Here is a 19,484-nt window from a genome sequence, read left to right on the forward strand (position 1 = left end):
AGTTTTGGATTATGTTATCGTAATTATATCTACTATTAAATAGACATAAATGATTTACAATGACTTTAACTCATTTTATTAGTTTAATTAATATAATTAATATAAAACAAAAAAATATGTAACAAATATAAACAAAAATATAATTTTGACTTGAATTTACATTATACTTAATAATTGTAATTAATAAATGAAAACAATTTAGATGATAAACATGTGTTTATATTTATTTATAATTTTAGGTGAGAAGCATAACAATTGTAGTCAACTATAAATACAAATATAATTATTTATAATTTAATTTTGGTTACACAAACTTTTTACAAAATTATATAAAACAGAGATTATAATAATAATATGCAATAATGACCATGGTCATCATCATCATCATCATCATGTTGTCTAGTAGTGTGTGTGTGTGTGTGTGTGTGTGTGTGTGTGTGTGTGTGTGTGTGTGTGTGTGTGTTGTATATTTAATTTAAGTGATAGAAATAATAATAACTCTAAACACATAAAATACTAAAAATCATTTTTAATGTCTTTTAATTAACTAAAAATTTGAAATGAAAGTATTTCTAGTTATGACCGTATAATTTATTAGATACTTTAAATCATCAAATATGCTATTGTATTACATTATACAATATATATAATTTATAATAAAATTGACACTTTAATTTTAACAAAATATAAAGTAAAAATATTAGTAATTTGTTATGTAATATGATTTTTTGTGTACAAAATATATTTAAATCAACACAAAAACAACTAATTATTAGAAAGAATTCAAAAAATCCAAAATGTTTTGTTTGTTATATAAAAGGATATTTGAAATTAATTATTTTATGTTCACTAAAATGACGTCAATTTATGTAATTGTTTATATATATAGTATTATAAAAAATAATTATTTTTTTCGTAAACTAGAATTCTTATTAAAAAATAAATATTAAATATTGTGTTATTATTAATATTTTACAATCATGTAAAGTAATTTAAAAAATATTTTTTATATTAATGACAGATTATAACATTATATATTTATTATAAAGTAATTGTATTTAGTTAAATACATCTAAATTTATATTCAAAATATTATCTGCTAAGATTTTTTTACATATTAAGCACACATAAATTAATATAATTTTATAACTAACCCAATGTACTGTATATAATATGTAAATTTATTAATTATTGAATTTAATAAATGATTAATTAGTAATTTATTTATTTAATATTTAACCATATTGTATAAACTATCCATAGCATGCTTATCTATTTTTTTTCTCTCTCTCTCTCTTTCTCTCTCTCTCTATCTATCTATCTCTCGGACTCTCAGATTCATTGTTTAATTGAAAGAATTCACTAAATTTAATTCATCTATTTTACTAAACAATTTTTCTTTCAAAATATTATCCTTAGTCAAAATATAATATTTTTAAATTTTTTTCTATTGATATTAATTTTATAAGTAATTTTCCGATCAATTGTAAAATCTTATAACTTGTTATATATTCAATACAAACATCATAAATATTATAATAATAATTAGTTTTAGATATAGATGTATTTTACCTATATATTTGTTTCACTTATACAAATTTCCCACATTACTATTGAGTATTACAAATATATATAAAAAAAACATTTTTCTATTAATATCATTCAGTTGTAACATTTGGTAAAATTATTTATATTAATACACAAATTGATATAATATAAATATTTAGTTAATATTAATAAAAATATACATAACTACAGGTATAGTTTAGTTTTATATTGTTTTAATATACTATTTTATATAAATTATGTGTCCAATAACTCAAATTACATTACAATATACTATAAAACAAAAGTAGCAATTGGTTGGTTGTTTTACTAAATTTTAATTAATAAAAAACATTAATTTAATGCATAAAACGTGATTTATATTAAACTTATTTTGACTACAAATTCATAATAATTTAAATAGTGATAGATTTATATAATGTTTAGCCCATAATGTGATTTTAAATCATTATTTTACATAATGAGTCGTTAGCTCAGATATCTTGTAATAATGTGGACAATGAATATAACTTTTACTATTTATTTTTTGTAAATAAACTAATGTTTAACCGTTAAGATCACGTTATTTTAATAAAATGAAAACATCTTGAATTTACAAAAATCATTTATTTAATATGTTTTAAATAGATTTATAAATTTAACAGATACATGTAAGATTTTTTATTGTATATTTTATAATACAGTATAATATATATTATAAAAATCATTTTTATTTTTATAATGATAGCAATCTAAAATATTTTACTAACTTAAAATAAAAATAGCTTATAAATTAATTACATTTTTAAATAATTATACATTGCAACTAACTTAATGTATAATATTTTTATTAAAATAAAAAATAGTTAAAAACTTCTAATATAGTAATTTATTAGTTATTGTAAAAAGTAAAATATATAATTTTGTTTGTATTTTATAATGTATTATTAGGTATCACAATATTTTATACAGTTAAATTATACCATAATCTAAACAGGGTCTAATATACAAGTATATTATCTAAATAAAAAACTCCCAAACTCATAAAACATAATATATAAACTCATAATACTCAAACTCACTTTAACACTAATTTGACCAGACTAGTTTAAATTAATAATAAATTAATAATAGTACTAATAATCTAAAACTAGTTTATTTTTATTAAAGTGTAAATTACTACTTAATGTAGTTATTTAAAACTAGTCGTGTCAAGTGATTTTGATAAAATGAGTTTAGGGATTACGAGTACAACCGATCTAAATGATAATAACTAAGATTTTCTATTGAATTATTATTATTATTATTATTATTATCTTTGTATATCACGGTTGTTCCGGTGTGATCACAGTTGTGTCGGCCACTTTTGGTGGCAGAGACACGACTGGTTAGACTCAACTCAAATCTAGTACTTTTCTGACTGTTCTACAACTCTGAAGTATCACTGCTTTTTGCATTTCATAGATCTTAGTTTTTCTGATTTCCAGTGATTCCAAACTTAGGGCCAGATTTTTCGGTATTACGGCCATTGATGACAGTATTATAGGTATTATTTCAACTTTCTTAATGCGCCACATCTTATTGATCTCATAGGCCAAGTCTGTATATTTCCGACGTTTCTCACTATGCGTGTCCTGTAATTTATGTGTTAGTGGGACCGCTATGTCTATTATATACGCCTTATCTTGATGTTTGTCTACTAGGACTATATCTGGGCGGTTGTGGGCCACAGTCTTATCAGTTCTTATTTCTTTATCCCAGTAGAGCTTGGCGCTGTTGTTTTCCATTACACTTTGTGGCTCGTATCTATAGTATGGTAATGGGTCTTTGATTAGTCCGAATCTTATTGCCAGTTCCTGATGTATGATCTTGGCTACTTGATTGTGACGGCTTAGGTACTCGGTATTTGTGAGTACTTTACACCCATTTAGTATATGTTCTATTGTTTCGGACTCCATATGACACATCCTGCACTTGTCTGTTGGTATGTTTAGCTTTTGGATATATTTCTGATGGTTACGGGTCGGAACCACTCGATCTTGTATTGCCATCATGAACCCCTCTGTCTCTCCGTGAAGACCGGCGTACTTCAGCCATTTTGTAGACATTTCTTCGTCTACGTGTGTTTGGTTGAGTTCTGCCCGGTATCTTCCGTGGAGTTCTTTTGAGGCCCATGTGTTAATCCTCTCTTTTTCATTTTGTATATCTATTTGATGTTCAATATTGCTGAGGTTTAGAGGTGTGTAGTTGTAATCGAGTGTTGATGTTATTTTGTGGAGCTCTGAGACATAGCATTTTTGTTGATGGTATTTTCTCAACAGTTCTCGCTGTTTGGCCTCAAGGCTTACAATGTTTAGTAACCCTCTACCCCCATGCTTTCTACTAACACACAGTCGTGCTACAGAACTTCTAGGGTGGTGTAGTCCAAACATTGTAAGTTGTCGCCTTATATGTCTTTCAATGGTCTCAAGTTCTGTTTTACTCCATTTTATTATTCCGAACGAGTATGTCAGTACAGGTATAGCCCAAGTGTTTATGGCTTTGAATTTGTTGTTTGAGTTTAGTTGAGATTTTAGTATTTTTATTATTCTTTGATTTAATGTTTTCTTTATTTCTTCTTTAACTTCTGTCATTTTAGATTTATGCATTTGCTTAATTCCTAAGTACTTATATATATCTCCATTTTCTAGTGCCTTTATATATCCGTTTTCAGTTTCGTATTGATTTCTTTCAGAATAGACTCCTCTTTTCAGTTTCATTATAGCACATTTATCTAATCCGAATTCCATATTTATATCATTGGAGAAAGTTTCTGTTGTTTTTAGCATTGCATTTAAATCAGATTCTTTTTCGGCGTATAGTTTTAAGTCGTCCATATATAGTAGATGTGTTAGATTATATTTTGTATCACTTGATTTTAGATTTACGCCTTTTAGCTTTTTAAGTAGTGATGACAGTGGGTTTATGGCTAAGCAGAACCACAGAGGACTGAGTGAATCTCCTTGAAATATTCCTCTATTTATTTTGATTTCTGTACTTATTTTTGTTCCATTATTTGTATTGACACACAATTTAGTATTCCATTTTTTCATCATATTTTCTAATGTGTTTATCAGTGTGTTGTCAATTTTATATAGTTTTAACACTCTTAATAACCATTTATGAGGGACTGAATCGAATGCTTTCTTATAGTCTATGTATGCCATTTCAAGATTTCTATGTTTTTGACGAGCTCTTATTGTTATGATATTGTCTATTGTTAATTGCTCTTTGCAGCCCATCGAGTGTTTTATACAGCCTTTTTGTTCTTCAGCTATTATGTTGTTGTTACTTAAATGATTATATATTTTTGTTGATATTATGGATGTTAGGATTTTATACATTGTTGTTAGGCAAGTGATGGGTCTATATTTGCTGGGATCTGATGTATTTTCTGTTTTTGGGAGTAGATATGTTATTCCGGAAGTGAGGAAGTCATCGGTTTGTCCTGTTTGTATTATTTTATTCATTGCTATTGCCATTGGTTGATGAACTGTTGTAAAGTGTTTATACCAGAAGTTTTGTATTTTGTCTTGTCCTGGGCTTTTCCAATTGTGGGATTTCTTGAGGGCTTCGGTTAAGTCATCTTTAATTATATTTACTGAAGTCATTTGTGGTATTTCTTTATTTTCATCTTCAATATCATTTATCCAATTAGATTCTTTATATTCCTTTGGGTTACTCCAGATTTCTTTCCAGTAGTTTTCTATTTCATCTATTTGTGGTGTATTGTTATTATTGCTTGAATTTATTTTATTTTGATTTCTATAGAACATTTTTTCGTTATTATAGTACATTGTATTTTGTTTTCGTCTTTCGCTTTGTATTTTATATCTTCTAATTCTTTGTGATAGTGCTTGAACTGTTTGTTTTAATGTGTCGTTGTAATTTCGGATTATGGATTCAAATTCAGGTTTTCCAGGTTTTGTCTGTAATGATCGGTATATATCTTTTAATGATTGGTTAAGTCTTTTTGATTTGTTTCCATTTAACACTTGCGTTATTCTTCCAATTATTTTTCTTTTCCCTTCTATCCGTGTCTCTATTCGCTTTTGCCATTTAGGTATTACATTTTCTTGATTTGGTTTTGTTGTATACATGTGTTCTATTTTGTAGCCTAAGAGTCTCGATACTGCTACTGCTGCACAATACGTTATTGTATTAATTGCGCTCAACGACATATTTTCTTCGATGTAATCTTTAAGTATATCATTTATCGTTATTATAGTAGATCTTGTTTTAATGCCACTTCTTATTTTTGGTAATTTAGGTCTGAATTCTATTTCAAAGTCTTTATATTGTTCTAAAGATGTTTTTAGTTCATTTTCTGCTGTTATTCTGTTTATTTCATCATTTTTATTGTTTATGTTATCTGTTGTTGTAGGTGTCTCTTCTATTTCTGGCACTACTTCTACTGTGGTATTTAATTCAGTTGTTTCATTTAATGATAGTTCATGTGCCACTTGTTGTTTGATTTCTTGTAATTCAATCGGAGATATTTTATTATTCTTTGCTAAGAATCGCCGTTGGTCTGCAATTCTTTGTTCCGTTACATTTAGTTCTGGATATTTTTGTTTGAATGCTAAGTATATTTGGTTTCTGTAATCAGTCATATTTGTTTCGAGTCGAGTTGATCTGTAGTATTCGCGCATTATCAAGGTATTCATCTCATGTGTCCATCTCATGCGCTTTTGCGATTTGTCAACCAAATTGGTCAGTTGTTGCTGAGAACCAGCTTGAACTGAAACATTTTGGAGGTTAGTCTGATTTTGTTGACTAGTCTGCGGTCGCATTACATCACAGCTTATTATTATTATTATTATTATTATTATTATTATTATTATTATTATTATTATTATTATTATTATTATTATTATTATTATTATTATTATTATTATTATTATTATTATTATTATTATTATTATTATTATTATTATTATTATTATTATTATTATTATTATTATTATTATTATTATTATTATTATTATTATTATTATTATTATTATTATTATTATTATTATTATTATTATTATTATTATTATTATTATTATTATTATTATTATTATTATTATTATTAACTATTTAATGTATTAAATACATATCAACTGATTTTCTGCAAAATTGAATGAAAAAATAAATATTGAACTTAACTTTTATTTAATTTTTTCATAAAAAAAATTTAAACAATAAGTTACTACAGTATATATATAATGATAATAACTAACTAATTAAAATACTGTTAAATAAACTAAAAGACAACTTTCATCTTATTGTAAATTATTTAAACCAAAAATAAATGAAAGCAAAGCACTAAATAATTAAAAAGAGTAATACAAAGATTCAGTGAATTACACCTACAATACCAATACAATTGCATTGCAAACCAATGAATTTGATGGCTAATCAATTGTGGACTACCGGTGCTCTAAACAGACATTTGGCGAACAAATAATAAATAAAGCAATAATAGTCTAACAGATAAAAGCAATTTGCATTTAACTTAAAATTATTTCTATGTATTGAAATGTTTGTTTTACTCTTAAACAAAATGGTATATAAATTACATAAAATTGAAACAATACTTATTTGAAAATAATCAATAATATTATTTTGCTATACATTTGTATATTATTATTATTTTAATGGAATCTGAAATACAGTATTTAATATTATAAAATAAAATATTTTGAAGTCATATTGATTTCACGATGTTATTAAAATGATAGAAAAAATGTAAAAATATTTTTTTAAATACATTTCCTGTGATATATTATCTTTGGTCATCTCTATTGTGGCAAACCTTGAGTTATATCGCAACATAAGTTTACAGTAAGTAAACAAATTCAATATCAATTGCCTTCAAATGCTGATTAAAGTCATTGCAACACAACTGTTGGTCTCAAAGTGCGAGAGAGAGAGAGAGAGAGTATTTCAATAACACATAAACCGCGTAAACATGTATTTAATGTAACAAATATTATGACAGTACAGTAGTTTATATAACAATAAGCCATAATATTGTCATTTTTAACAACTTAATTGTCATACGATTGAAAAAAACATTATAATCATAAATAAGTCCTTCAATTTGATTATTTGGAAAAATAATAATGTAATAACAAAACGATTTACATTTAAGATAAATTGTAGCCGTTTTACACAAATAATCATTTTGTTAGCATTACGTGTTGTTATGTAAAATCAATAATTAAAATAACAAAAAAACAAATTTTGTCAAATATTGCTTTTAAACACTTTTTAATATAATTATAATAAAACAGTAATAAAATTGTATAAAATTATTTGATTGTCTTATTAAAAAATAATTATTTTAATAGTTAAAAACTTATTAAATTAGTTAACAACAACTAATTTGCTTATATTTAAAATTGATAAATTAGCATGGCACATATAAAACTTAATACAACAATATTTGTTCAAATTTTAAAGGTATTGTCTTTTAAGTATTTGGTGTCAATAAAAATATCGTGACATATCATTAGCTGTCAAACATGATATTTGCATTTTATAAAAAAATATTCACAAATGATGATGATTGATTTATGTAATAGAAAATATATATACTGTATTTTAAAATCTATATAAAAAATGGTATCAAATTTTTAACCATCAAATATAATACATTTGGTTTTGTAACAAAATATTTTGATATAAACAATAAAAGGTTAGACACGATATACAAAATAAATATAAAAACAAATCAAACAAAAAATAAAAGATATTTTCAAATATTTTATAGTTTTTTCCAGTGTTTGATATGAAATATAGTATTTAATTTCTATAACTTTTTTGGTTTTCTATTTAATATACAAATGTATAATAACAATCTAAAAGTATTTTTTTTTATTTTTATAGAAAATTTGCAAAGAATTTTGAGTTTTTATGTAGAATTTATTGTTAAATAAAATCATATTTGAAAAACCAGTTAGTTGTCTGTTTATAATATTTTTATTGTATAAAACATTTATATTTTTCAAAAAAAATATTATCTACATTTTTTAATTGATAATTAGTCTCAAAACGAGATAAAAACAATTAATTTACAAAATGACACTGAGTCTTTATGATTTGCTTTTTAATTAAACATTTTACTGAAAATAAAATATTAAAATAAGTTAGAGTAGTAGAAAATAAATAGAAAATATATTATTATATATTTTTTATATAAGTTTAATTAAACAACAACTTACAAATTAGTTTAATAAACTCTATTACATTAAAAACTAATAATAATGTTATTATTTTGTATTAAAAATGTAAACTTAAATTTCTGACTTTAGATAGAAAAATAGTTAATATTTTATAATAATAGAAATATAAATTAGATATTTTATGTGACTTAAAAATTTCAGTTTTAACCATGATATTTTTTAAGTAAGTATATTTAAACTAAAATTGTTTAGAAATCAGTATACATTAATTTGTTTAAATTATAAAATTATTATATTATTGAATGTTTAAAGTTTAGTTTAAAAAATAATTTTTATAATAAAATTATTTATATTAAAAACTATTAATAAAGTCAACAATATAACAATCTTTATTATAATTGTAATTATTAAGAATATTCAATTAATACAATACAATCATAGTGTAAACATAAAAAATAAACTAGTACAATTTGATAATAGCTAAGCTTAAAGTATATCTATATTTATTCCCATTATAAACATTGTTGTTAAGTAGATGATGTCATACTTTTAACAACAATTATTATTACAACTAATAAAAAAGATTAAAATATTTATATTATTAACAAAATATTAATATATAAGGAAATTATTTAAGTCATTTCCAACTTATAAGGTTGTTATAACGTTAAGTAACTTAATTGTAACGTTAATTATGAAAATTTTGTTAAATTTACAATATAAAAAACATTACCAATGCAATTTTAATTACATTTATGACCAAATATGATAACTAATAATACTAAATAAATACATATGATATATATAACTGTATTTTATTCTAGTTTAACAAAATGTAAAAAATGTAATATATTTATCTAAAACTAAATTTTTTTATATATATATGCTTTAATCAACACATTTATACTTTTTTAATTTACATATTTATCAATAATTAGTAAATTGATTAAAATGTAATCACATTTAATAATGTTCTAAAAAAATTTATAAAAAAAACTTTATAAAACGTTTTATTATTTATAAAAATTAACGTACATTAATAAAACATTTAATGAAAAAACAAAATATATATATTGTTTTTGTGTTTTTCTAACTTCACAAAAGTATGAATTTGACCCCACATTTAGGTTAAATAACCTTTAATTAACAATTATTTTAAATGTGATTTTCTATAATATTTTTTATATTCTGCAGTTATTGTTCTTTAAGACTACGATTGGTTTTAATAAAAAAATCTTAATAAGAAATTTTATCGAAATACAAGTACTAAGTATTATATAGACATCAATTATTTTATCGCTTTATATTTGCCGAATCTCTTCGATTTTTTACATAAAAAAGTCTAATGTTGTTAAACAAAATATTAAAAATTAATAATTTAAATAAATTTAAGTTTTTGGAAATGACTTATACTAAAGGATATATTTTTAATGTTATTTTTAATAATACGCCAATTGATTAATTAAAAAGTTTATTATTATTCAAAATTTATTTTAAAAATAGTATAATAATTGACTAAAGACAACAAAAAAATGAGTTCCGCTTACATTTCCGTTTAAAACTTATATTTAATTATTTATTTAATAAAGATTTGCAAACTAATGAATCGATGAGCTATTTAGCAACTGTTAGTCAGTTAATCGATTATATGAACATTTTGTCATTTATTTGACAGTTAAATGTATTTTAGATGTGTTTTATTGTCAAATAAGATTTTCTTTGACTCTTTATTCATATATCCATATATTGTTTAACAGACAGTTAGATCCATATCTTTATGTTAGACAGTAATTGCAATGTAAGCACATTTGATGGCCTCTCATCACTATTACATCAAATACAAGTGTTAACGACTTCAGACTACATCCTTATAAAAGACAAAAATATTTTATTTATTTTTATATAAATTATTACATATAAAACATATTTTGTTTTGTCTATTATTGTAATAGTATTATATTATTACAAATTATATTATGGTCTGAACTATTTTAACAAAAAGTTCAATATTTTAGAAAAACACTAATACTGTATAAGACATAACAATATTTGAATTTTACGACAGAAATCCATAACAAATTAAACTAAAGCTTTTTAATTCAGTGTAAAACACTTTAAATATATTGGATGTAAACAATAGATTTAAAGAAAAAAATTAATTGAATCACTTGAAGACATTCTCTAAATAGTAGTTTAATCATAAAATTTATTCAACGATTTCTACCAAATAAATCTTTACTATAGAGTTAAATCCCATTTTATAATAGAGAAAACAGAATATCATTAGAATTGGGGTGTATTTGAGATTTATATGAGAAATATTGATTTCATTTATTCAAAATAGCTTTTACTCAGAATTACATTGAAATGTAAGTTTTGTTTTATGGATTCAAACAGTTTTCACATTGCATTTGGAAACTAAGTTTAGTAATAAATATAAATAATATTTTACATATAGTATCAAATCTAATGTTATTTTAATGTTATTTCAATAAAACTGTATTAAAAAAGTTTTTACATAATACTTACTTTAAAAATAATTTTAATGTTTTAACTAAATTAATTTATAAAATAACTTAGAATTGTTAAATATTATTAATTTAAAAGTAATATTATATCACACTAAAATAAAATGTAATAAAAATTAAAATATGAATTAACAAAGCACTAAAAATTTGCATATCTCATGATAATTGATTATTTAAATTTACTCAAATTGTTTAAACAATGTATTAAATGTATAAATTACACAATAATTATAATTGTTCTGAAATTATGCAAATTTTTTTAATTAAAAGAAATTGAAAATTTACACTACAGTTCATAATTTATTAAATTAGTAAAATTTCTCATAAAATTCTTAACTAATTCTCTAAATATAAAAAATATTACAAAAATTTAACATTAAATTTTGAAAGTAAATTCTGGATTAAGTGGTTTCTAAACAGAAAAAATTGATAAAAATAAAAATAACAGAAATATCAAATTAAATAACGAATGACATTGAAAGCAGTTTTAAACTACAAAAAAATGTTTGAATAATATTACATATAACATAATATTATAGTATAAAATGCTGAAAATTTAAAAATTTTAGATCTATTGATGCGTTTATTGATATTACAATTTAATATATTTTATATCAACCATAATATTATATTAAAAGAAACACTGTTAGCACTATCCACTCAATAAATTAAATTATAACTAGTAACTTCATAAACTAGGAATTAAAATTTATATAAAATAAAATATAAGTTTTCTATTAAAATAATACATTAATAAAGCCTATAAAAAATATTTAAATATAGTATATGCTTATTTGTTAATAAAATGAATTTAAAATTTTAATAAAATATATAATATTAAATAAATAATATTAGAAATGAAATACGATAAATAAATTATTAGATTATAATAATATGTTATTATTACAAAATATTTAAATGTGATTTTTCTTATTAAAAAATAATTTGTTATCTATATAATAATGATATCACCTATTTTTTAATAAAACCTAGATATCTAGTACTAACTAATGTTCAATATATTTATAAAGTATTACTAACAATTTAATAGATAAAAAATTAGTTTTTTTTATTTTATAGAAATAATGGTTAATATATTTATTTATTTATCTATAGACATAAATGAATTGTGTATGTAATATGAATATTACTATAAATAATTTAATATAATTTTTTAATTACTAATAATATAAAATTATAAGTAAACTATAAACTTATACTATATTAAACATGTTATTTTTACAATTGTATAACTGTAAAAAATGTATGTAAATGTAAATATAGATTATTTTTAAAGTTGAAATAAAATTATACCTGTAATTTATAAAAATTTCAACTATAAATAAATGTTATAATTTTAACTTGTAAATTTTTTAAATTAGTTAATTAATTAATATTAATTCTTGTAGTTATTAAATTTATTTATATTATTAATTTACTGTATATTATAATTAAATATAAAATAGGTTTAATAAGTAGAGTTTTATATAAAATATTTAAATATAGCACATATGCGATAATCAAATAATGATCATATAATAAGTTGTATAGTATTATATCGGTATAATATTTTATTTTACAGACAACTATTATACAATAAACATATCATAAAGCCATTTATTATTTTATAAATTGTAAGTAGTGTTGACAAAAAAGAGAAATTTATAAAATAATCGAGAAATTTCTAGAAAGTTTCTTAAAGAAATTTCTATCTATGGGATCCCCTCTTAATTTTGTTATCTTGATATTTGCTATCATATAACAATACATTACCGTAAATATTATTATTAGTAATTTAATTATTAATTAAAGTAAAAAATTAATTAATTAAATTACAGTATGATATATATAATAAAATGGTAAATACAATTTTACAAAACTAATTATTATTAAATAATTATAATATTTTATATATAGGTTTCTCATTTGTATAGTATTGTACTAATTTATACTGTATAGTATAATATATGTATAATATTATATTTTATTAATATAGTATTACAATAACTATAGATATGGGGATCCTATTGTATAACAATAAAGTTAAATTTCTATAGAAATTTATTCACGAGAAACTTTCTAGAAACTTTCTCACGGAAATTTATTAGAAACTTTCTATTTGCCCATCTCTAATTGTAAGTTATAATACAAATTATACCTAATAAAATATATAAAAAATGTAATAATAATACTGTAAATAAATACTATAATGTATTAGACAATAATTTAATTAAAATTTTTTAATTCATGACTATTATGTAAAAATGATATATTGTTTTCTGTATAAATATAATAGTTTTTAAAAGCATAGGTATTGCACTTGTTATACAAACTATTATACAAATTATAGTTTTAGTCTTGTATTATATTTTTATAATTTTAATGAATAAAATTTGTCAAAAAAATCATTATTTAAAACATGAAATATTTACTTTGCAAACGATATTTTGTTAATTTCACTCAAATGAAGCAAAACCACAGAATTGCACAAAAATGCTGTTTTTATTTAAAATGACAACATTTGGAAAATACTGTAAATTGTGAGACTGTTGTATTGATCTATAAAATATTTATCAATATAACTGTTATTATTAGATAATAGTTGGAAAATGCTTCTGTCATTAATTAATAATTACTTCAATAAAATTTTCGAAAAACAATATTAATATTTAATACATCATAAAAAGTGTAGACATTTAGTTTTAAGTGTCTCATTCATATAGTATTTATGCAAAAAAAATGAAAATTTTATTACTAAAATTACTAAAGTATTTGCAAACATTCACTTTAACTAAAATTCAGATAAAGTGTTTTCATTTCTACTATTAATAACTTAAATAACAGAAATAATAACTTAAACTTATGTTTTATGTAAAGAATAACAATTTTTTTCTGTAAATACGTGTGAAAATTATTTAAGTAATACATTTCAATATACTTATATACAATGTTGTGATAAATCGGTTAAATCGATGATATGACCCAATTTGAGTGATACGATCTATACATAAAATGGTTGTGTATTTGTTTTGCCACTTATTTATAATTACTGTAAAATTATTGTTTGAAAATAATCTCAAATTAATATTATTTGATGTTTTAAAATAAAACATTTTATTTTTTGTGATCATTAAAAAAAATATGCTGCTGCAATTTAATATATTATAACGTAATTTTTAATTAAATTATTACTACTATATTATGATAATTGAAAATATTAAAAGTTTTATGTATTATAAACTATTTAGAGCAAATAATCAAATGTTGCATTTAATATGAATTTTAAGTTACTATACTTTTCTAATTATAAAAATGCTGAGTAAATAACAGTAAAACTAATAAAAATATTTAGAAAAATAGGATTCAAATATTATATTCATATATTTTTATGACTGTATTAATCAATACTATTACTTATCTACTATACTAACAATTACATTATAGATTTATATTAACTTATAATTAATAAATTAATTCATAAATGATGTATTAATCATATGTTAAAAAAACAAATTCAAAGCAAAAAAAATATGTTGAAATTAATTAAAATTAGTCAAACAAATTAATTATTAGTTTATGATTAAAATAAAAAGCAAATGTGTGTATTGTGAGTACAATATAATTAAGTTTAAGTTTGTTGAATATTATTTTTATTAATAAAAGATAAATAAATCCAACAATAAATGGAAAATGTGATTAATATAATTGGCAAACTGTTATTTAATTAGTTGTATATAAATTGGTCCAAAAATGTTTAGCATTAAAAATCATGATTTTTATTTAATGTTCTGTAGATATTACAGTAGTTTATTATACTTATTTTGATTGGAATTAATTAGAGAAAATTACATTTAGATAAATATCATGAAATATAAAATAAGATACTGAGAAATAAGTACAAACCAATATTTAAACAATACATTATTTTTACATTATTTTAAAATTAAGAGATAATTTGATATTTTATTAAATAATTAACAATTTTCAAATAAATTAATAATGAATTGTGTATTATATAATATTATATAAAAGGTTTTCATAGTTATAGTATTTAAATTTTAAATGTCGGACATAGGAAATAAAATACATGAATGTTGAGACTCGAACTCATTACCATTCGATTCATATAATGGCTGTCATAATCACTGAGTGTTAATCTTTCAAAAAAAATTTTGCGATATATTAAATAGGAACGACCCATATATTATTTGGTAAACTTTTCAAACAAATAATTATTGCTTTAATTTTGTTATCATAATAGTGTCTAAAACTAACAAACTTTTAACAAATATTACTTCATTTCTATTCAAAAGACATACGGGTTTTGATTTACTCTTCTTTTCAATTATTTTAGTACAACTGTTGGAAACAACAGCTAAACATTGAATGTAATGGTTATTACATTTGATATAAAATTGAATAAACGAAATAAATGAATGAAACTAAAGAAATGACACTAAATCTTACTGTATATACAGTATATATATATATACTGTTATGTTGTATAATATTATATATATAAAGTATATACAGTAAATGCTTTTATATAATGTGTGTAATACTGTGTATTGTTCAATAAATCACAAATGGATTTGAATTAATATTACTTTATATATAGTATATGTTATAATGTAGTTATTTATGAATCGTGTGAAATGCATATTTGCTACTCTATTATACTTTATACCACTGTATATACGTTGTTCAACACTCATATCAATCATACATTTGATATACCGGTGTATGTATTCGTTACATATGTTGTCACTAAAAGTATTAATGGATAAAATTTAAATAAAATATATTTACAATATAATAAAATTTTACCTGAAACTACTGAACATCTTTTTTTATATAAATGAATTTTAGCATAATTTGATAAAATGTAGTAATATTATAAAATTATATAAAAAGTGTCAAAATATATTAACGTATTATATACTATACGTAAATATACCACTGTATAAAATTATCAAATAAATATAAACTATAGTAATATTTGAGAGAATCAATAATATTCATTCATACAGTATATACTGTACATGTAATGAATGTCAAAAATAAATAAAGCATTATTTGAATCTTATAATGTTAAAATTTTATTATAATTAAGAAATAATTATTTTTTAAAAATATAATCAATAATTTAACATTATTTTTTAGCAAACAATTTACAGTTGACCATTGTCAATAAGTGATTATGTTTCTCAAATTATTTCCATTTATTGTCAATTTTTATTATATCGATATAACATATTGTAAAATAATAAAACAAAACTTCATTTTCAGTAAAGAAAACATTTATATAATATCTTATTCTAGAAAAATAATAACTTAATCAATAATCGTCTCTTATATTGAAAAATATCTTCAAAAAATGTGTGTTTATATAACAAAAAACAAAAAGATAAAACACTCGTTTGATAATTAAATAAATCGATATAATGACCAACAGATCATTAGTTAGGTTTTTATTTGGCATTAATTAATTCTAACGTAAATATCATTTGTCAGATTGCAAATAGTGTACTAATTTACCTATTTTTATATTGGATGAAATGTTTACAATTTTTACGAGAATTTTTGTTATAAGTTTCTAGTAATTAAAAAAATACAATAATAAGAGATAATATTATTACATTTAGTTGAAAATAAAAATGTAACACATTTTAACAAAAGATATACTAAAAGTTTTTTAAATTAATAGTGATTTTAGGAGTATCTGATTTTGAAGACAAATGTCAATATTTAATTTTTCTAAAATTTTATTTAAAAAATTAGCATTTATTTAAATTACAATATCAAATAGAAATTTAAAGACACAGATTTGATAAATTATTATATTATACCATTAATTTTTTATAAATAGTATAGAAATTTCATAGAATTTATTTTTAAAAATTGCAATAAACTTGCCAACGCTAACTATAATAAAGTATTTTTTTTAACTCCCAATAGCAACACTGTTGTTACTTAAATATATAGTATATAATAAATTTTATATACTGTTACAAACAAATATTAATAAATAAATAACTATCTATTTATGTTTTGTAAAACTTATAATTATTTTTTTAAATTTACATTTCTATAATAAAAATATTTTATATATATAATTTGAATTTTATGAAAATAAATTTTTGTATTTATTATTTTTGAATAAAATTTTGACCATTTAAAAATTAAGATCAATGATACTCTGGTGATTACTAATTAATAATTTAAATTAATGAAAATTAAGTACATATTCATGAATTCATTATACAGTATATCTATTATACTGTATAATGTTTAAAGTTATTGTATATTATATAATATGACTTTATAGTATTGTAATGTATGTTTAAAATGATATATTTAACAAACAAAATGATATCTTACTATGAGATTGCATCACCCGTTAAAAGAGGTCTGATGTAATTATCTGGTCAATCATAAGAGTAAATAAAAAATAATTAATTATAAATATATTGAGTCTAAAATTATCTATAACTTTGCCACTTGTGGTCATTTTTATATTAAAAATATAGTTTAATAGATATTCACAAAACATTATGAGTCGGGAGTCTGATGCGGTCTGATTTTAAGATAGAGCCTATCTTTGTATTAATATATTAGTATTTTAATAACATTATAACTTTATATCATAATTTATTTAATTTTTAAAATACGGTATAATTGTATTTTCTTGTAAATTAATATTTAATTAAAAATAAGGGAAATTATTATTATTTAAAAAATAATAAGATATGACAATTTTATATACTGTACATAGTTTAGATTGGAAATAATTTTAATATAAATAAATATTGTTAGTAAATATTTTTTAATAAAAAATAATATACGTATTGGTATAATAGTTATAATAGAAAAAAATTATTCAATATAGTTTACAGTAATTTAAATATTCAAAAGTTATTTAGTTAATTTGATTAATTTACATTCATATCAATAGTAATACTATACATATCTCAAATAATTTACTTTTTGTAAACTGTTTAAAATGTCAAAATTAATTAATTAATCAGAATTAAAATTATTTTAAACTAAATATTTCATAATAAATATATCATCCATTGTTTTAAATAGATTTTTCAAACATATCGGGAAACTATTTGACCAGATTAGAGATTTACGCTATTGAGAGTAAATTGAGAGTAAATTCCCGTTTTCCCGAAATCTTTTAATAAAGTGGTCACGGGATTTTATTCTCAGTGATTTTAACGGGGAATATTGAATAATGATATAATTTGGTTAAATAATAATAAAATTGAAAAAATCGGTAATTGCATTTGACCACAATTGATCCCCGAACTCCCGTCATGCAGTTGACAACATGTATTTTGTAATGGCCACTGGAGTCCATTCCCGTTTGATTTTGTGCCAGTTTTTTGTGGCTAATGTGGTACTCTAAATGCAATAATATGTTTAACTGCTAATTATATTAAAATATCAATTATTGTTTATTTATTTCATTAAAATTTAGAAAATTTAACTCTAAAAAACTACGTTTGAAATATATCCCCCTATAATGTACTTAAATACACAATAAATTATTAATGCTAATATAAAATTAATCAAATAATTAAAATATATTAACATTTACAATTTACTAAAATAAAACAAATTCACATTTTTTATATAATATAATTAATTATATGTTATTTTTAAGAACCATTATTTTTAAATTAAATTGTAATTATTGTTAATTATAAATAATATTTTGTTTTTTAAATTTCAATTTATTAACATAAAAATGGTATGTTTTTTGAACGTGTATTTTATATAACAATAATAATTTTTTACACAACAGTAATTTATATCAATATATTTGACTTTTTTGTATCAATAGATATATTGTATTGTATTGATAGATATATTTAAAATGAAATGTTGTATTGAATGTACTGTAGAGTAGAGATTTAAGTTAATGTCAATAGTGTTGGGAAAATGAGTAAATTTCAAGAATTTTTTAAAAGTTGTAATAAAAGTTTAATTAATTGTTTTTAATATTATTGTATTTAAATTTATATAGTTATTTATAATTTAATAATAAATATATACTATCAATATATCTAAAATATATTTATTATAATTTGTTGTTTATAATGAGACTGTTGTAAATAGAGACTTTTTTATAAAAAATTTTTAGAAATATTTTATGAAAATTTCTTTTAACATCACATTATATGTCAATACC

The sequence above is a fragment of the Oppia nitens genome, unplaced genomic scaffold, assembly GCF_028296485.1.
Source record: "Oppia nitens isolate AA-2021 unplaced genomic scaffold, nextdenovo-longstitch-racon4-pilon3 scaffold17_pilon_pilon_pilon, whole genome shotgun sequence".
In the NCBI taxonomy this organism is placed as follows: Eukaryota; Metazoa; Arthropoda; class Arachnida; order Sarcoptiformes; family Oppiidae; genus Oppia; species Oppia nitens.